Source organism: Zophobas morio, unplaced genomic scaffold (assembly GCF_036711695.1).
Source record: "Zophobas morio isolate AGI-343-1 ecotype UQ-CSIRO unplaced genomic scaffold, CSIRO_AGI_Zmor_V1 ptg000021l, whole genome shotgun sequence".
NCBI classification, from domain to species: Eukaryota; Metazoa; Arthropoda; class Insecta; order Coleoptera; family Tenebrionidae; genus Zophobas; species Zophobas morio.
Window position 1 is genome coordinate 27,453,643 of NW_026972126.1, and position 21,390 is coordinate 27,475,032.

The 21,390-nt window shown below is 29.9% G+C and overlaps 1 protein-coding gene across 1 annotated transcript in view; it reads left to right on the forward strand.

The window, feature by feature from the left end:
* LOC135132358 (phospholipase A1-like) overlaps positions 1–21,390 on the forward strand; it is a 32,086-nt gene that overhangs the window by 999 nt on the left and 9,697 nt on the right. The gene's annotated exons all lie outside the window — the stretch shown is intronic.

Below are 21,390 nucleotides of genomic sequence, written 5' to 3' on the forward strand. Positions count from 1 at the left end.
CCCTGGAACCCTCAGGTGTTTTATATTAATTTATAAAATTTTCATAACTCTTAGGGACCTCTAGTTTTCTATATCGGAAAGTGTTTTAAAAAATCGTATGGGCCCTCGTGCTTTATGGAAGTCTCTCGTGTTTTATATCTGAAAAAAATTAAAGGGCCTTGGGACCCCCAGGTGTTTTCTATTTGACAAACTGTAATGAATCTCAGGGGCCCCTGGTGTTTTATATCTAAAGTGTTTTAAAGAATCAAATTTAAAGGATCCTGGAACCCTCAGCTGTTTTATATTTGAAAAGTTTTATTGAATCTCAGAGGCCCCTGGTGTTTTATATCTGAAAGTGTTTTAAAAAACCTTGGGGTCCCTTTGTGTTTTATATTTGAAAAAAATTTAAAGGCTTCTGCAACCCGCGAGTGTTTTATACTTATAAAATTTTAACATTTCACTGGGATCTCTGGTGTTTTATATCGGAAAGTGTTTTAAAGAATATTGGGAGCCCTTTGTATTTGATATTTAAAAAAAATTTAAAGGCTTCTGCAACCCTTGAGTGTTTTATATTTATAAAATTTTAACATTTCGCTGGTGTTTTATATCGAAAAGTGTTTTAAAGACTTTTAGGAGAGGTCGTTATATTTTATACATGAAAACAATTTAAAGGATCCTGGATCTGTCACGTATTTTATTTTTGAAAAATTTTAATGTATCTCAGGACCCCCTGGTGTTTTATATCGGACAGTGTTTTAAAAAATATTGTAGGTCGGCGTGTTTTATGGAAGCCTTTCGTGTTTTACATCTGAACAAAATTTAAAGGATGTTGAGACCCTCAAGTGTTTTATATTTGAAAAATTATAATGAATCTCGGAGGCCTCAGGTGTTTTATACCTAAAAGTGTTTTAAAGAATCATGTGGGGGCCTCATGGTTTCTGGAGTCCCCTCTGTTTTATTTTTGAAAGAATTTTAAAGAACCCTTAGCTATTTTATATTTGAAAAATTTTAATGAATCTCAGAAGTCCCTGATGTCTTATATCTGAAAATGTTTTAAAAAATCTTGGAGGGTACTCGTGTTTTATGGGGGCCCCCTCCTCCTTGAAAAATGTTTATATTTGAAATATCGACATAACTTCTAAAGTATCTTGGAGCTCTCAGGTGTTTTATATTTGAAAAAAAAATCAATCTGGTGTTTTATTTCTGAAAATGTTTTAAGGAATCTTGACGGCTCTTATATTTTAATAAATTTTAAAATATGCTGAAACTCTCAGGTGTTTTATATTTGAGAAATTTTAATGAATCTCAGGGATCTCTGATGTCTCATATCTTAAAGTCTTTTAAAGAATCTTGGGAGGCGGCTGGTGCTTTAAACATGATCTTGGAGCCCTCAGTGTTCTATATTTGAAAAATTTTAATGAATCTCAGAGGCCCCTGGTGTTATATCTGAAAGTGTTTTAAAGGATCTTGGGGGCCTTTTGTGTTTTATATTCGAAAAAAATTTAAAGGACCCTGGAACCCTCAGGTGTTTTATATTTATAAAATTTTCGTAACTCCTAGGGACCTCAAGTTTTCTAGATCGAAAAGTGTTTTAAAAAATCTTATGGGCCCTCGTGTTTTATGGAGGTCTCTCGTGTTTTATATCTGAAAAAATTTAAAGGAACTAGGGACCCCCAGGTGTTTTATATTTGAGAAATTGTAATGAATCTCAGGGGCCCCTGGTGTTTTATATCTGAAGTGTTTTAAAGAATCTTGGGGGGAGGTTATGTTTTATATTTAAAAACAATTTAAAGCATCCTGGAATCGTCAGGTGTTTTATTTCTGAAAGTGTTCTCAAGGATCTTAGGGGCTTTTTGTGTTTTATATTTGAAACAAATTTAAAGGATCCTAGAACCCTCAGGTGTTTTATATTGATACAATTTTAATAATTCTTAGGGACCTCTGATTTTTTATATCGGAAAGTGTTTTAAAAAATCTTGACGGTCCTCGTGTTTTATGGAGACCTCTCGTGTTTTATATCTGAAAAAATTTAAAAGATCTTGGGAGCTCAGGTGTTTTATATTTGAAAAATTGTAATGAATCTCGAAGTCCTCTGGTGGTTTATATCCGAAAGTGTTTTAAAGAACTTTGTTCGTGTTTTATATTTGAAAAAATTTTAAAGGACCTTAGAACTCTCAGATGTTTTATATTTGAAAAGTTTTATTAAATCTCAGAGGCCCCTGGTGTTTTATATTTGAAAGTGTTTTAAAAAACATTGGGATCCCTTTGTGTTTTATATTTGAAAAATTTTAACATTTCGCTGGGATCTCTGGTGTTTTATATCGGAAAATGAAGTGTTTTAAAGAATATTGGGAGCCCTTTGTGTTTGATATTTAAAAAAAAATGAAAGGATTCTGGAACCTTCAGGTGTTTTATGTTTATAAAATTTTAATAATTCTCAGGGATCTCTGGTGTTTTATATCGAAAAGTGTTTTAAAGAATTTTGGGAGAGACCATTATATTTTATATTTGAAAACAATTTAAAGGATCCTGGAACTGTCCTGTATTTTATATTTGAAAAATTTTAATGTATCTCAGAGCCCCCTGGTGTTTTATAACGGACAGTGTTTTAAAAAATCTTGTGGGCCCTGGTGTTTATGGAGGCCTTTGGTGTTTTACACCTAAACAAAATTTAAAGGATCTTGGGACTCTCAAGTGTTTTATATTTGAAAAATTATAATGAATCTCGGAGGCCTCAGGTGTTTTATATCGGACAATATTTTAAAAAATCTTGGAGGGTATTCATGTTTTATGGGACCCCTCCTCTCTGAAAGATGTTTACATTTGAAATATCGAAATAACTTTTAAAGTATCTTGGAGTTCTCAGGTGTTTTATATTTGAAAAAAAAAAATCAATCTTAGGGGCTTCTGGTGTTTTATTTCTGAAAATGTTTTAAGGAATCTTGGGAGGCTCTGCATTTTATATTTGAATAAATTTTAAAAAATCCTGGAATCCTCAGGTGTTTTATATATGAGAAATTTTAATGAATCTTAGGGATCTCTAATGTTTTATATCTGATAGTGTTTTAAAGGATCTTATTCGTGTTTTATGGGGTGCCTCGTGTTTTATATTTGAAAAAATTTTAAAGGACCTTAAGTCTCAGGTGTTTTATATCTGAAAAAAATTTAAAGGCTTCTGCAACCCTCGAGTGTTTTATATTTATAAAATTTTAAGCTTTCGATGGAATCTCTGGTGTTTTATATCGGAAAGTGTTTTAAAGAATATTGGGAGCCCTTTGTGTTTGATATTTAAAGAAAATTGAAAGGATCCTGGAACCCCCAGGTGTTTTATGTTTATAAAATTTTAATAATTTTCAGGGGTCTCTGGTGTTTTATGTCGAAAAGTGTTTTAAAGAATTTTGGGAGAGGCCGTTATATTTTATATCTGAAAACAATTTAAAGGATCCTGGAACTGTCCTGTGTTTTATATTTGAAAAATTTTAATGTATCTCAGGACCCCCTGGTGTTTTATATCGGACAGTGTTTTAAAAAATCTTGTGGGCTCTCGTGTTTTATATCTGAACAAAATTTAGAGGATCTTGGCATCCCCAAGTGTTTTATATTTGAAAAATTATAATGAATCTCGAAGGCCTCAGGTGTTTTATACCTAAAAGTGTTTTAAAGAATCACGTGGCGGACTCATGGTTTATGGGGTCTCCTCTGTTTTATTTTTTGAAAAAATTTTAAAGAACCCTCAGTTATTTTATATTTGAAAAATTTTAATGAATCTCAGAGGCCCCTGGTGATTTATATCGGACAGTGTTTTAAAAAATCTTGGAGGGTACTCGTGTTTTATGGGGGGCCCCTCCTCTCTGAAAAATGTTTATATTTGAAAATTTAGTGAATCTCAGGGATCTCTAGTGTTTTATATCTGATAGTGTTTTAAAGAATCTTGGGGGGCTCGTGCTTTTTATAGGATCTTGGAACCCTGAAGTGTTTTATATCTGAATAAATTTTAAAGAATCCTGAAGCCCTTTGGTGTTTTATATTTGAAAAATTTTAATGAATGTCAGGGGCCTCTGGTGTTTTATTTCTGAAAGTGTTTTAAAGAATCTTCGAAGCCCCCTAGTGTTCAATATGTGGAAAAATTTTAAAGGATCTTAGAGTCTTCAGATATTTTATATTTCGAAAATTATAATGAATCTCTGAGGCGTTTGGTGTGTTATATCTCAAAGAGTTTTAAGGAATCTTGGAGGGCCTTCGTGTTCTATGGGGACACCCGTGTTCTATAACTGAAAAAAATTTAAACCATCTTGATACATTCAGGTGTTTCATATTTGATAAATTTTAATGAATTTCAGGGGCTTCTGGTGTTTTATATCTGAAAATGTTTTAAAAAATCTTGGAGAATTCTCTTGTTTTATGGGTGTCTCTCGTGTCTGCAAAAATTTTATATTTGAAATATCAGAACACATTTTAAAGGATCTTGGAGCCCTCAGGAGTTTTATATTTGAGAAAAAAAAAAATCTTAGTGTTTTATTTCTGAAATTGTTTTAAGGAATCTTGAGGGAACCCTAGCGTTTTATATTTGAATGAATTTCAAAATATCATGGAACTCTCAGGTGTTTCATATATAAGATTTTTTAATGAATCTCTGAGTCTCTGATGTTTTATATCTGAAAATGTTTTAAAGAAACTTTGGGGGGGCTCGTGTTTTATATAAGCATCTTGGAACCTTGAGGTGTTGTATATTTGCTAAATTTTAATGAATCTCAGGTGCCTCTGGTGTTTTTTATATAAGGATCTTGAAACCCCCTGGTGTCTTATATTTATAAAATTTTAATGAATCTCAAGAACCTCTGGTGTTTTATATCAAAAAGTGTTTTAAAAAATCCTGTAAGCCCTCGTGTTTTATATCTGAAAAAATTTTTAAAAATCTGGAGGGGGGGGCTCTCGCGTTTTATATTTGAATAAATTTGAATGGATCCTGGAATCCTCAGATGTTTTATATTTGAGAAACTTTAATTAATTTCAGGGGTTCTGAAGTCTTATATCAGAAAGTGTTTTAAAAAATCTCGTGGACCCTCGTGTTTTATATCTGAAAAAATTTTAAAGGATCTTGGGACCCTCAGACGCTTTATATTTGAAAAATTGTAATGAATCTCGAAGGCCTTTGGTGTTTTATATCTGAGTATGTTTTAAAAAATCTTGAGGAGGGGCTCGTGTTTCATGGGGATCCTTGTATTTTGTATCTGAACAGCGTTAAATCTTTGGAGCCTCTGGTGTATTATATTTGTAAAAATTTAATGAATGTTTTATGTTTGAAAACATTTATAAAAGTCTCAAGGGCATCTAACGTCCAGAATTAAATTTAAAGGATCTTGAGGTTTCCTGGTGTTTTATCTACGAAAGTGTTTTAAAAAATCTTCGGGTGCTTCATATTTTATTATTATTTTTTTAATATCAGGGGCATTGGACATTTTGGGCGAAAATGAAAGAATCTTGGGGATCCCTGGTGTTTTTATACTAAATGAGAAAGTTGAGAGCTTTATTGGGAGGATTATTGTCATTTATAATGTTTAAAACACGCCTGGGATTTATTATTATACGGTATTTGTTATATATTTGTTGTTTAGCTTATTTATCTCTTTTCTATAATCTTTACTTAATTACACACTTAATTTGGGATCATTTATCGTTTTTTGAAGATTTAGTAGAAAATTAAGTTGTCTCATGTATTTTAGATTATCGTTAAACCAGTTAACAGCACATTTGTTTAACTGCGTGACATTAATTGATCCAGTTTAAAAATTTCGTTCTGAACCAGCTGTAAATAAGTGCACACAAAACTTTCTTAATTTATCAATAATAATAATAAAAGACCAATAAATGTGTTTTACACCTTGATATAAATAAAACAGATCTAATTTAGTCCTGGCCTCGCAGATTCCCCGCTATCCCTAGCGTCATTTTTCGTAGCTCCCAAACCGTAAAACCCTGAACAACCCTCCCAGAAATAAATCTCCCTCTAAACAAAATCCACGACACCCTGTACATTCACGCCGGCGGAGAAATCCGCCGCGCTGTCTTTCCTCAAAGGCCAAGGTTTCGAAAGCACAGGGTCCTCGACCTTGCCATCATTAATTATGCACCTTAAATAAATAAGTACGGCAGTGTGAAATTATTCCGTTTTTGGAAACGGTGCGTGTAATCAGAAGAGCATTTGGAATCTCACCTCTCGGCTCTCTTAGCAACAGATGACTCCTTCAATTCTGAATATATTATCTATCTCCAGAGGCGGGCGTCTTATTACTCATTTCAACGTCTATTTGCGTTTGCGATACATGGGAAGGATAATAATAAATCGCCTGGTATTTTTCTGCTTGCTTAGCAAACATATCAGTTTTAATTGACAGGCTTATTGTTTGGCGGGTTCAATGCACAGGGGGTTAACGAGTTCAGGTAGCGGCGCATCGGACTGGAAGATTGGCGAATTTGTGAAAAAATAAATATAGATTTTGTAATAAATTAACTTGATTTAAAACCTTATCACGACTAAGAACAGGAAAAAAAGACGGAAAAACATGTGGAAGTTTTTTTTTTGTAACATCGTTTCATTTGCAGTGTCAACAAAATACACTGAAAGTAAACTAATTCATTTTTGATAAGGGGATTATTTAAACATTGATACGTGTGCTAAACAAGTACATTGCAGATTTGTACATAATTGGTTCCAACGGATTTTGTTCTCGGTGTTGTGAACTGGGAATGTTGACATCTGGTACCAATTCTTCAAACATGTTTGAAATATAGGCAAGTTCGTTTTATACATGGGAATGCTCAAACCAACAAAAAGATTACATAAATCACTTGAAAAAGTTTTTTTTCTCTCCGTATGAATTGTAGTAATTAATTATTGTTATAGGAACATGTATAATTTTAACGAATCTTAGGAATTCCTGATGTTTTATATTTGAATTAATTTTAAAGAATCTTGACGGTTCTGGTGTTTTATATTTGATAAATTTTTGGATCAATATCAGAGCCTTGAGAGTCCCTAATGTTTTATATAGAATTTTAAAGAATCTCACGGGCACCCGACGTTTTGTTTTCAATAAGATTTTTAAAGAATTCTGGGATTTCTGATGCTTTATATTTGAAAGAATTTTAAAGAATCTCAAGGGCATCCGACGTTTTATTTTCAATAAGATTTTTAAAGAACTCTGGGGGTTGCTGGTGTTTTATATTTGAAAGAATTTTAAAGAATCTCAAGGGACCCGACGTTTCGTTTTTAAATTATTTTTTTTAAGAATCTTACGAGTTCCTGATGTTTTATATTTGAATTAATTTTGAATAATCTTGAGGGTCTCTAGTGTTTTATATTTGATGAATTTTTGGACCAATATCAAGGATACCCGACGTTTTGCTTTAAAAACAAAATTGAAAGAGCCTTGAGAGTCCCTAGTGTTTTATATTTGGAAGAATTTTAAAGAATCTCAAGGGCATCCGACGTTTTGTTTTCAATAATATTTTTAAAGAATTCTGGGGTTTCTGATGCTTTATATTTGAAAGAATTTTAAAGAATCTCAAGGGCATCTGACGTTTTATATTCAATAAGATTTTTAAAGAACTCTGGGGGTTGCTGGTGTTTTATATTTGAAAGAATTTTAAAGAATCTCAAGGGGCCCAACGTTTCGTTTTTAAAATTTTTTTAAAGAATCTTAGGAGTTCCTGATGTTTTATATTTGAAGTAATTTTGAATAATCTTGAAGGTCTCTAGTGTTTTATATTTGATGAATTTTTGGACCAATATCAAGGATACCCGACGTTTTGCTTTAAAAACAAAATTGAAAGAGCCTTGAGAGTCCCTAGTGTTTTATATTTGGAAGAATTTTAAAGAATCTCAAGGGCACCCGACGTTTTGCTTTCAATAAGATTTTTAAAGAATTCTGGGGTTTCTGATGCTTTATATTTGAAAGAATTTTAAAGAATCTCAAGGGCATCTGACGTTTTATTTTCAATAAGATTTTTAAAGAAGTCTGGGGGTTGCTGGTGTTTTATATTTGAAAGAATTTTAAAGAATCTCAAGGGAACCGACGTTTCGTTTTTAAATTTTTTTTAAAGAATCTTAGGAGTTCCTGATGTTTTATATTTGAATTAATTTTGAATAATCTTGAGGGTCTCTAGTGTTTTATATTTGATGAATTTTTGGACCAATATCAAGGACACCCGACGTTTTGGTTTAAAAACAAAATTGAAAGAGCCTTGAGAGTCCCTAGTGTTTTATATTTGGAAGAATTTTAAAGAACCTCAAGGGCATCCGACGTTTTGTTTTCAATAAGGTTTTAAAGAATTCTGGGGGTTTCTGATGCTTTATATTTGACAGAATTTTAAAGAATCTCAGGGAATTCGGATTTTTATTAAAAAAAAATAATAAAAAATCTTAGGAAATCCTGATGTTTTATATTTGAATTAATTTTAAAGAATCTTGAGGATTTCTGATGTTTTATATTTTTTGAATTTTTGGATCAATATCAGGATCAAAACAAAATTGAAAGAGCCTTGAGAGTTCCTAGTGTTTTATATTTGAAAGAATTTTAAAGAACCTCAAGGGCATCCGACGTTTTGTTTTCAATAAGGTTTTTAAAGAATTCTGGGGGTTTCTGTTGCTCTATATTTGACAGAATTTTAAAGAATCTCAGGGAATTCGGATTTTTATTACAAAAAAATTATAAAAAAATCTTGCGAATTCCTGATGTTATATATTTGAATTAATTTTAAAGAATCTTGAGGATTTCTGATGTCTTATACTTGATGAATTTTTGGATCAATATCAGGATCAATACAAAATTGAAAGACCCTTGAGAGTTCCTAGTGTTTTATATTTGAAAGAATTTTAAAGAACCTTAAGGGCATCCGACGTTTTGTTTTCAATAAGGTTTTTAAAGAATTCTGGGGGTTTCTGATGCTTTATATTTGACAGAATTTTAAAGAATCTCAGGGAATTTAGATTTTTATTAAAACAAAAAATTATAAAAAACTCTTAGGAATTCCTGATGTTTTATATTTGAATTAATTTTAAAGAATCTTGAAGGTTTCTGGTGTTTTATACTTGATGAATTTTTGGATCAATATCAGGATCAAAACTAAATTGAAAGAGCCTTGAGAGTTCCTAGTGTTTTATATTTGAAAGAATTTTAAAGAACCTCAAGGGCATCCGACGTTTTGTTTTCAATAAGGTTTTTAAAGAATTCTGGGGGTTTCTGATGCTTTATATTTGACAGAATTTTAAAGAATCTCAGGGAATTCGGATTTTTATTAAAAAAAAATATATATAAAAAAATCTTAGGAATTCCTGATGTTTTATATTTGAATTAATTTTAAAGAATCTTGAGGATTTCTGATGTTTTATACTTGATGAATTTTTGGATCAATATCAGGATCAAAACAAAACTGAAAGAGCCTTGAGAGTTCCTAGTGTTTTATATTCGAAAGAATTTTAAAGAACCTCAAGGGCATCCGACGTTTTGTTTTCAATAAGGTTTTAAAGAATTCTGGGGGTTTCTGATGCTTTATATTTGACAGAATTTTAAAGAATCTCAGGGAATTCGGATTTTTATTAAAAAAAAATTATAAAAAAATCTTACGAATTCCTGATGTTATATATTTGAATTAATTTTAAAGAATCTTGAGGATTTCTGATGTCTTATACTTGATGAATTTTTGGATCAATATCAGGATCAATACAAAATTGAAAGACCCTTGAGAGTTCCTAGTGTTTTATATTTGAAAGAATTTTAAAGAACCTTAAGGGCATCCGACGTTTTGTTTTCAATAAGGTTTTTAAAGAATTCTGGGGGTTTCTGATGCTTTATATTTGACAGAATTTTAAAGAATCTCAGGGAATTCGGCCTTTTATTAAAAAAAAATAAAGAATTTTAGGAATTCCTCATGTTTTATATTTGAATTAATTTTAAAGGATCTTGAAGGTTTCTGGTGTTTTATACTTGTTGAATTTTTGGATCAATATGAGGGGCACCCGACGTTTCAGCTAAAAACCAAACTGAAAATACCTTGAGAGTTCCTGGTGTTTTATATTTGAAAGAATTTTAAAGAATTTCGGAGGCACCTGATGTTTTATATTTGAAATTTTTTTAAAGATCTCAGGGTACTCGATATTTTTTTGAAAGAATTTTTAAGAATTTTTGGAGGTTCTGTCGCTTTAGATTTGAATTAATTTTAAAGAATGTCAGAGGCACGTAAAGTCTGGTTTTTAAAAGAACTTTAAATAATCTTGAGGGTTTAAAGCACTAGGTTTTATATTTAAAAAATGTTTGAACCAATGTCAGGGTCACCCGATGTTTTACTTTGAGAACGAAATTGAAAGAGCCTTGGGAGTTCCTGGTGTTTTATATTTCAAAGAATTTTAAAGAATCTCAGGGGCCCTCGACGTTTCGTTTTTAAAAATGTTTTAAAGACTCTTTGGGGTTTTATATTTCCATTAATTTTAAACAAGCTTAGGAGCACCCGTTGTTTTGATTTAAAACAAAAATGAAAAAGTTTTGGCGGTATCTGGTGTTTTATATTTGAAAAAATTTTTGAAGACTCTCGAGGACATTCGCATATTTTGATTTTTAAGAAATTTTAAGAATCTTAATAATTTTAAAACATTTTGAGGGTCTCTTTTGATTTACCTATAATTCAAATTTTTTTAAGTCAAAACGAAATCGAAAGAATCTTGTCTTGGACGTTTCTAGTGTTTTATATCTGAAAAAATTTTAACGAATCTCAGGGCACCGAACGTTTTGGTTTAGAATGAAACTGAAAGAATCTTGACGGTTTCTGATGTTTTATTTCAGAAAGATATAAAAAAAAAATGTCAGGGGTAACTGACGTTTTGTTTCTTCTTTTAATTTTAGAGAATCTTGGGGGTCCCTGGTTTGAGACACATCTGAAAAAATTTGAAGAATATTGGATGGGTCTTGCTAATTAGTATTTGAAAGAATTTTTAAAAATCTTGGTGTTTTGCTTGAGAACTAAATTGGGAGATTTTTTTACTCCTGAATATTCTCCAATCATCAGACCGAAAGACCACCTCATCTTCCAGCCAATGTTACCATTCGTCCACCGCACTCATCACCACCCCCTTTCCAATCCCGCCGTCCCCAGCCCCCCTACCACCCACCGCCGCCCTCGCCACCATTATGACCCATTAGCACCATTCGTCTGCCACCATCCGACGACCAAAAGCGTCCACCTACCGGCTTCAAGGTCGCTTTTTGTGCAGGTATGGCTCGCGGCGCTGAATACTAACGACCCACCGGCCGGACTTTTGCCCTCAACGACTACTCTTGCTTTTAACGGATGGTCTCAACCTGAACCATGGAAGTCTGAACGTTGCCGGTGCTGCCATTCATGTCGGCAGGAATGCCGCTTTTTTCACCACTCCACCTGCTCCCAACGGTCCGAGCGGCAAAAACCCGCCGCGCTCAAAATCGCCTTTGCAATTATAATCATAAACAAATGGGTTTGTGTGTTTATGGTGGCACGGAGGAGGCAATTTGCGGCATGCGAGAAGTTCGTTTTCGCGGTGAAATTGATTTTCGCGCAAAAAATTCCGATGGGTGGAAAGCGCGAGGATGGGTTGTGGGACCGAGCGGTCGCTAATGCGATTTCATGGTTGCGGGTTTTCGGCTGGGGAATGGGGAAAGGGAGGGCGATAATGGAGTGAAACTCGGTTTCTTTTTGGGGGAGGGATGCTGGGAGGGGCAGGGAGAGGAGGTGGCTGGTGCTGAAGCATAATGGTGTCTTGTGCGGAAACGAGATTTTTGCAAATAAATTAAAACTGTAGAAAAATGTATTATTTTTTAAAAAAACGTACTATTTTTACTGAGTGTGAGCAATATACTCTTCCATTTGTAGTTTATGAATCCGTGTTGAATTTTTATCCTAAATATCGAAATTTCTGGAGAAAAAAAGTAAAAATTTTAGATATGGGTACTTAACAATTTTTCGATTTCTGAATTTTTCAAATGTTCGATTTTTCTGTTTTCGATTTCACAGTTTTTCAATTTTCGATTCTTCAGATTTTCGATATTTCACTTTTGGAACGTTAAAGTTTTTGTTCTTCAACTTTTCGTTTTTTAAATTTTCTGACTTCAATTTTTCAATTCCAGTTAACGATTTTTCATTTTTCGACATATGAATTTTTTTTATTGATTTTTTGATTTTTTTCTTTCTCGATTTCTCGATTTTTCCATTTTGGAAAATTGAAAAATCCAGAAATCGAAAAGTCGATGCCGAAAAATAAAACATTTTAAAAATTAAAAATCGATTAATCGAAAAATTGAGAAATCGGAAATTTAAAAGAAACAAAAATTGGGGAGTCAAAAAAAATCGAGAAACCGAAATTTCCAAGAATCGAAAAATAGAAAAGTCTCGACACTGAAATATGGAAAAAATGAGCAATCGATAAACCGAAAAATCGAAATCCGAAAAGTTGAAAAATTCCCAAAACTGGTATGTTGAAAAATGAGAAATCGAAAACTTGAAAAATCGAAATGTAGAAAGATTTTAAAAAACGAAAAATCATGATGTCAAGAAATCTCAACATCACTAAATCGTAAAATCTGAAAATTGAAATATCGAAATATGTAAAATTTAAAAAAATCGAAGAACTGAAAAATCGAAGAACAAGAAATCAAAAATCAAAAACTGGAAAATTGAAAACATTGAGAAATTAAACTATTAAGCAATTGAAAAATCGCGAAATCAAAACAACAAAAATCGAAAAACTGAAAAATTGAAAATTCTAAAAATTTTAAAATCGAAAAACTGAAAAATGGAAAACTTGAAGAATCGAAATTTTGAAAAATCTCAAAACTTAAATATCGAAAAATTTAAAAATGTTAAAAGTGAAACAACGAAAAATTGAGAAATCGAAAATCGAAAAATCAAAAATTTTTTAAACCGAAGTTGATGAAATGAAATATTGCAAATCTCCAAATTGAGACATCGAATAATTGAGAAATTGGAAAACTGAAAAATGGGGAAATCGAAAAATATAAAATTTTAAAAATCTAAAAATCGAAGAGTTGAAAATTTGAAAATTGGAGAAACCGAGAAAGGGAAAATCAAAAAATCAATTAATCGAGAAATTGAGAAATCGAAAAATCAACAAATCGAAAAATTGATGAACTAAAAAATCGTTAAACTGAAGGATGAGAAAACTGAGAAATCGAAAAATGAAAAAATCGAGAAATTGAAAAATTGAAAAATCAGAAAATTAAAAAATCGAAAAATCGAAAAACTGAAAAATCGAGAAATTGAAAAATTCTAAAACTGAAATGACGAAAAATTAAGTAACTGAAACAACGAGAAATCGAAACATCAAAAAATTAAGAAATCGAGACAGGTCAAAACCGAAAAGCCAAAAACTGAAAAATTTTAAATTAAAAAAAATCATTAAATCGAAGAATTGATAAATTGAAAAATCCAGCAATCGAAAAATCAAAACATTGAAAACTCCATAAATCGAGAAATAGAAAAATTGAAAATTCTAAAAATTTGAAAACCGAAAAATTTTAAAATCGAAAAACTGAAAAATGGAAAACTTGAAGAATCGAAATTTTGAAAAATCTCAAAACTTAAATATCGAAAAATTTTAAAATGTTAAATGTGAAACAACGAAAAATTGAGAAATCGAAAATCGAAAAATCAAAAATTTTTTAAACCGAAGTTGAGGAAATGAAATATTGCAAATCTCCAAATTGAAACATCGAATAATTGAGAATTTGGAAAACTGAAAAATGGGGAAATCGAAAAATATAAAATTTTAAAAATCTAAAAATCGAAGAGTTGAAAATTTGAAAATTCGAGAAACCGAGAAAGAGAAAATCAAAAAATCAATTAATCGAAAAATTGATGAACTAAATAATCATTAAATTGAAGGATGAGAAAACTGAGAAATCGAAAAATGAAAAAATCGAGAAATTAAAAAATTGAAAAATCAGAAAATTAAAAAATCGAAAATTCGAAAAACTAAAAAATTGAAGTGTCGAAATTTTGAAAAATCCTTAAACTGAAATATCGAAAAATTGATAAATCGATAAATCGAAAAATTAAAAATTTTTTAAATCGAAAAATTAAAAAACCCAGAAATCTGAAACCCAGAAGCCAAAATATCGAAAGACCGAGAAATCGTAACATCAAAAAAATTAAAAATCTAAAATTTAAAAATTCAAGTACACAACTGAAAAATAAAAATATCGAAAAATCTGGAAACTTTTCGATTTCCAGATTTTTCAATTTTTTGATATTGTAAATTTGAAATTTTAGATTTTTCGATTTCTCGATTTTTCAGTTCGTCAATATTTCCACTTTTCAATTTTTCGTATTTTTAAATTTTTAAGTTTTTCGACTTCTGGGCTTGGATTTCGGGATTTTTCAATTTTTCGATTTTTCAAATTTTTGACTCTTCGATTTTTCAATTTTTCGTTGTTTCAGTTTTGAAGTTTTTGAATTGTTATCAATTTTTTTATATTTCAGTTTTGAGATTTTTCAAAATTTCGATTCCCCAGTTTTTCAATTTTTCGAGTTTTAAACTTTTTTATTTTTCGATTTTTCCGTTTTTGGGTTTTTAAATTTTTCGGTTTTCAAATTTTTCGATTTTATCAATTTTTCGGTTTCTCGATTTTTTTTTTTTTCGTTTTCGGCCTTTCAGTTTTTCGATTTTCCAATTTGTCGTCATTTCAGTTTTGGAATCTTTCAATTTCCCATTTTTTCTATTTTTCCATTTTTTGATAGTTCGATTTCTCGATATTTTAATTTCTCAAGTTTGAAATTTTAGAGATCTGGATTTTTGGATTGCTCGTTTTTCGATTTTAAAATTTTTCATTTTTCAGTTATTAGATTGTTCAGTTTTTTTTTTAATTTTAGATTTTTCGATATTTCGATTTTTAGATTTTCGAGTTTATTGATATTTTGATTTCTTGACACCTCAGTTTTCAGTTGGTGTTTCGGTCGCTCGATCTTTCGATTTTTCGGTTTTTGATTTTTAAAATATTTTGATTTCTCAACTTTTCCATTAATTTTTCAATAAGCATTTTCTCCTGTTGACTATCTGCTTTAGAATAATTTGTTGGGCTGTACTTCAGGGACGAGTGAGTGATGTTTTGTCGAAAAAACCTTCGACCAATTTTCTGATAAAACAATCATTCCTACAAAAATCAATTTCAAAAATTCACAACCAATAAAGATTAAACACAACTATGTAATTATGACGCTGTGAGATTAAAACAAATACTTTATAGTAATTGTGTTTTTATCATTCCACGAATTGATCTAATTTGCTCTTATATTGTATTATTGCTTTCTATAGAAATCCGTAAGTGGAAAATCGAATGTTCATCAACCGATGAAATCATCCTCTCATCACTAAAAGCATTAAGAACATCGATAATTTTTTTCCAAGTAACGAGTTAAAAAATATTACAATCAACGTTTCTAAACAACAAAAATCTAGTAGGCTCGGCGTGGGTTTGTCTTTGCACGACTTGTTTTCCCAAACACCATCGACTTTCAATCAGCTTCCTATACCGCGGAATTCCACGGTAAATCTGCATCTACTAAACCCATTTCGCTGACCCTGCGCCAAGGTGGTCCCATGTAAGGAATTGTAGTCCGACTATCCCTGAAACGCTTATTACAATTCGCCGACCTCTATTGTCAGAACCAGCGCCTAATCTGGGTCAGGTTATCATACAAGGCGATTTGTAGCGACTGCAAATAAGGGCAAAACCTCGCTAAAATCAACACCGATGAAATAATAAACCGCGTATCTTTAAAAGGCTAACTTAGCCCTTATATGGAAACGGATTTTGTTCGCCGGACGCGATTTGGAGTGAGTCAAGTGTGCGCTGTTGGAGGCTTATTCATGGAACGGGCCTTTGTTGGGGCTAATTAACAAAGGAAATGTACCTCGTTGTTTATTAGAAATTTATTGCATGATTTATAACCGGCTGAAAAAATAATTTACATAATTCCACTATACATGTGTGAAGTTTTTTATTTACTGAGTGTAGCCTACGCGAGTCATAAATCAGTCTATAAATTTTCCCGCTGGAAGAAAGATTTCGGGATTTGGGGTGACGTGGACAAGCGATGATTGTGAGGTTATGACGCCCGAAGTGTTGTGTTGTAAATCAGGTTTTGGACGTTATCGCGGTTTTGAGGTTATGTGGCTAAAGCCACACGTTTTAATAATAGAACAACGACGTTTATGGCATTAAGAGGTTATTGTCTAACTGCCATAATCCACATAATTCTCACATTATGAAATCGTGCATGATAAGAACGTGTAGTTTATAGTTTGATTAACGGCCATAATAGCGTTTAATGGTGGCTTATTGAATCCGGTCGCGATAATTCTTGTTACGTTTCTAACGTCATCAATTGAAAGCAATAAATATTTTAATACGACACTGTTACATTACAAAGTATGAATAATAGAGCAAGGAGAGCGATCTTGTTTGAATACTTGATTGTTCGGTTTTTTGAAGTTGGTAGCGTTCATTTAGGAGACAGTTAAAAACGTTATTCCCATTGCAAACTTCCGATGGCGTCATTTCGCAGCTGTTCCGGATACGATTACAACTTCCTCTTATCATAAACACAGGTGCCTACAGCAAATGTCTTCTTGAAACCCTCGGGTCGAAAATTTGTTTTTATTTAAAGTTGCTTCTAAATGGTTTTTTGGGTTGATTTTGTGTGTTCAAGAGGTGTGTTCCGGTTATCTCTTTTCCAAAATTAAATAAACAACTCTTGGTTTTTCCCTGTTAACGCAAAATTGTACGATTAAATAAATGCAAATATAGACACTTGTGAATTTACACCTAGTATTCTGTTTATTCTAGATCGCATCTAAGCGTCAACAATTTCGGAAAATACGTTCCAAAGTTAGTCAAACTTGAATGTTTTCAGAATCATTGAACTGTAACTATAATATAAAATTTTGGAAACTTTGGATATTGAACTTCGAAAAAAAATATATTTTTCAAATTACAGAAGTCAACTGTCTCAAAATCTTCAACGTCCGACAACTGGAAAATGAGGAAAAAAGTGTTTTCTCCGAATTCCAATAAACAGAAAAATCTTCGATGTATTTTCAAATGTGTGTAATGTGATCTCAGTTAACGTAAAAATAAACAAACAAAAAATATCAAACATTGGACCATTTTGAAAATTGATAAATCTAAAATTTTGGAAAGTTAAAGTATTTAAAATTTACACAATTTAATTTGCGAAAAAACTCATAAAATGTGTTTATTTTTGAATGAATGAAGTTAATCGTTTCAAAATCTTCAACGTTTGACAACTGAAAAATGAGAAATAAAATATTTCTTTTCTCTAAATTTTAAGAAAAAAAATTAATGTATTTTCAAACCTGAAATTTTGAAAAATCGGAAAATCATTAGAGTGAGATTTTTAAATTTTCAAAATATAACAAAAGCTTTTTAGATATAAAACTTAAATCTCCCACCTAACGTAAAAATAACAAACAAAATACCGAAGGCTGAACCATTTAAAAATCCACAAATTTAAAATTCTCGAATTTTAAAAATATCGAGAATTTAAACGTCGAAATTCAAAAAAATTATGTTTTCAAAATACCAAAGTTATGTTTCAAAATGCTACGTTTTACAACTGAAAAATACCATAAAAATTATTTCCTGTAGATATCACAAAAAAATAAAAAAATACGGATTTTCAAACTCGATTTTTTGAAAAATCGTGAATTCCTTAATATATGACATTTATTATTTTTTTATTTACTGAAAGGTCTTAGTTAACGTAAAAATAAAGAAAATGCAAAATGTCGAACATTGGACCATTTTGAAAATTCACAATTTAAAATTTTGGAATATTGAAAATATGGAGAATTTTAACTTCGAAATACAAAACAAATGCATATTTTCAAAATATGTACTGAAGTTAACAGTTTCAAAATCTTAGACTCGGACCTTTGACAACTGAAAATGAGGGAAAAAAGATTCTTTATTCTAGATTTCACGAAAAAAATAAAAAAATATGTACTTTCAAATCCGAAATTTGGAAAAATCGTGAAATAATCAGCATAAGATTTTTAAATTTTCAAAATATAACAAAAGCTATTTAGATATAAACTTAAATATCCCACCTAACGTAAAAATAACAAACACAAAATACCGAACGCTGAACAGTTAAAAATTCACAAATTTAAAATTTTGGAATTTTAAAAATATCGAGAATTTAAACGTCGAAATAAACAAAAAATTGTTTTTAAAATACCAAAGTTATGTTTCAAAATGCTACGTTTTACAACTGAAAAATAACATAAACATTATTTCCTGTAGATATCACAAAAAAAAATAAAAAAATTACGGATTTTCAAACCCGAATTTTTGAAAAATCATGAAATCCTTAATATATGACAATTATTTTTTTTATTTACTGAAAGATCTTAGTTAACGTAAAAATAAACAAAATGCAAAATATCGAACATTGGACCATTTTGAAAATTCACAATTTAAAATTTTGGAATATTGAAAATATTGAGAATTTTAACTTCGAAATACAAAACAAATGCATATTTTCAAAATATGTACTGAAGTTAACAGTATCAAAATTTTGGACTCGGTTCTTTGATAACTGAAAATGAGGGAAAAAAGATTTTTTATTCTAGATTTCAAGAAAAAAATAAACAAATATATGTACTTTCAAACCCGAAATTTGGAAAAATCGTGAAATAATCAGTATCAGATTTTTAAATTTTTAAAATATAACAAAAGCTATTTAGATATAAACTTAAATATCCCACCTAACGTAAAAATAACAAACACAAAATACCGAACGCTGAACCGTTTAAAAATTCACAAATTTAAAATTTTGGAATTTTAAAAATATCGAGAATGTAAACGTCGAAATTCAAAAAAATTTTGTTTTTAAAATACCAAAGTTATGTTTCAAAATGCTACGTTTTACAACTGAAAAATAGCATAAAAATTATTTCCTGTAGATAACACAAAAAATAAAAAAAATACGGATTTTCAAACTCGATTTTTTGAAAAATCGTGAAATCCTAATATATGACATTTATTTATTTTTTTATTTACTGAAAGATCTTAGTTAACGTAAAAATAAACAAAATGCAAAATATCGAACATTGGACTATTTTGAAAATTCACAATTTAAAATTTTGGAATATTGAAAATATGGAGAATTTTAACTTCGAAATACCAAACAAATGCATATTTTCAAAATATGTACTGAAGTTAACAGTTTCAAAATCTTGGACTCGGACCTTTGACAACTGAAAATGAGGGAAAAAAGATTCTTTATTCTAGATTTCAAGAAAAAAATAAAGGAAACAAGTACTTTCAAACCCGAAATTTGGAAAAATTGTGAAATAATCAACATGAGATTTTAAATTTTTTAAAATATAACAAAAGCTATTTAGATATAAACTTAAATATCCCACCTAACGTAAAAATAACAAACACAAAATACCGAACGCTGAACCGTTTAAAAATTCACAAATTTAAAATTTTGGAATTTTAAAAATATCGAGAATGTAAACGTCGAAATTCAAAAAAATTTTGTTTTTAAAATACCAAAGTTATGTTTCAAAATGCTACGTTTTACAACTGAAAAATAGCATAAAAATTATTTCCTGTAGATATCACAAAAAAATAAAAAAATACGGATTTTCAAACTCGTTTTTTGAAAAATCGTGAAATCCTTGATATATGACATTTATTTTTTTCTTATTTACTGAAAGATCTTAGTTAACGTAAAAATACACAAAATGCACAATATCGAACATTGGACCAATTTGAAAATTCACAATTTAAAATTTTGGAATATTGAAAATATGGAGAATTTTAACTTCGAAATACAAAACAAATGCATATTTTCAAAATATGTACTGAAGTTAAAAGTTTCAAAATCTTGGACTCGGACCTTTGATAACTGAAAATGAGGGCAAAAAGATTATTTATTCTAGATTTCGAGAAAAAAATAAAAAAATATGTACTTTCAAACCCGAAATTTGGAAAAATCGTGAAATAATCAGCATAAGATTTATAAATTTTCAAAATATGTATAACAAAAGCTATTTATATATAAACTTAAATCTCCCACCTAACGTAAAAATAACAAACACAAAATACCGAACGCTGAACCGTTTAAAAATTCACAAATTTAAAATTTTGGAATTTTAAAAATATCGAGAATTTAAACGTCGAAATTAAAAAAAAAATTGTTTTTAAAATATCAAAGTTATGTTTCAAAATGCTACGTTTTACGACTGAAAAATAACATAAAAATTATTTCGTGTAAATATCACAAAAAAATAAAAAAATACGGATTTTCAAACTCGAGTTTTTGAAAAATCGTGAAATCCTTAATATATGACATTTTTTTTTATTTACTGAAAGATCTTAGTTAACGTAAAAATAAACAAAATGCAAAATATCGAACGTTGGACCATTTTGAAAATTCACAAATTTAAAATTTTGGAATATTGAAAATATCAAGAATTTAAACTTCGAAGTTTAATACAAATGCATATTTTCAAAAAACGAAAGTCCAGTGTTTCAAAATATTAGACTTGGAACTTTAACAACTAAAAACGAAAGATAAAAAGAGAAAATTAATAAATTTTCAAACCCAAAATTTTGAAAAAGCGGAAAATCCTTACCATGAGATTTTTAAATTTTCAAAATATAGCAAAAGCTGTTTAGATTTAAACTTAAATATCCCACCTAACGTGAAAATAAACAAATACTAAATATGAAATGTTGAACCATTGTGAAAATTCAGAAATTAAAATTTTTCGAATATTGAAAATAAATCGAGAATTGAAACTTCGAAATTCAAAAAAATATATAACTATAACTAAACAGTGAGGAATGAAAAACATATTTTCAAACTAGATATCCAAAAAAAAAAATGTTTAAAGACCTATCTCATTTCAAATGCGAATTTTCCAAAAATCATGAAATCCTTAATACCAGATTTTTAAATTTTGAAAATATAACTAAAAATATTTAGATTTAAACTTAAGTTATCTTAGTTAACATAAAAATAAGCAATTTGTATTTGTTGCGAGCGTTGGATCATTTCGAAAATTTTCAGATTTAACATTTTGGAATATTTAAAATATCTAGAATTGAAATTTCGAAATTGAAAAAAGTGTATGTTTTCAAAAATACTGAAATTAATTGTTTTCAAATTTTTGACGTCTGATGACTGAAAAAAGAGGATTAATTTTGTTCTCTCTAGATATCCTGTAAAAAAAAAATCCATGTATATTTCAAACCTGAATTTTTCAAAAATCATGAAATCCTTAACACGAGATTTTTAAATTTTGAAAATATAACCAAAGATATTTAT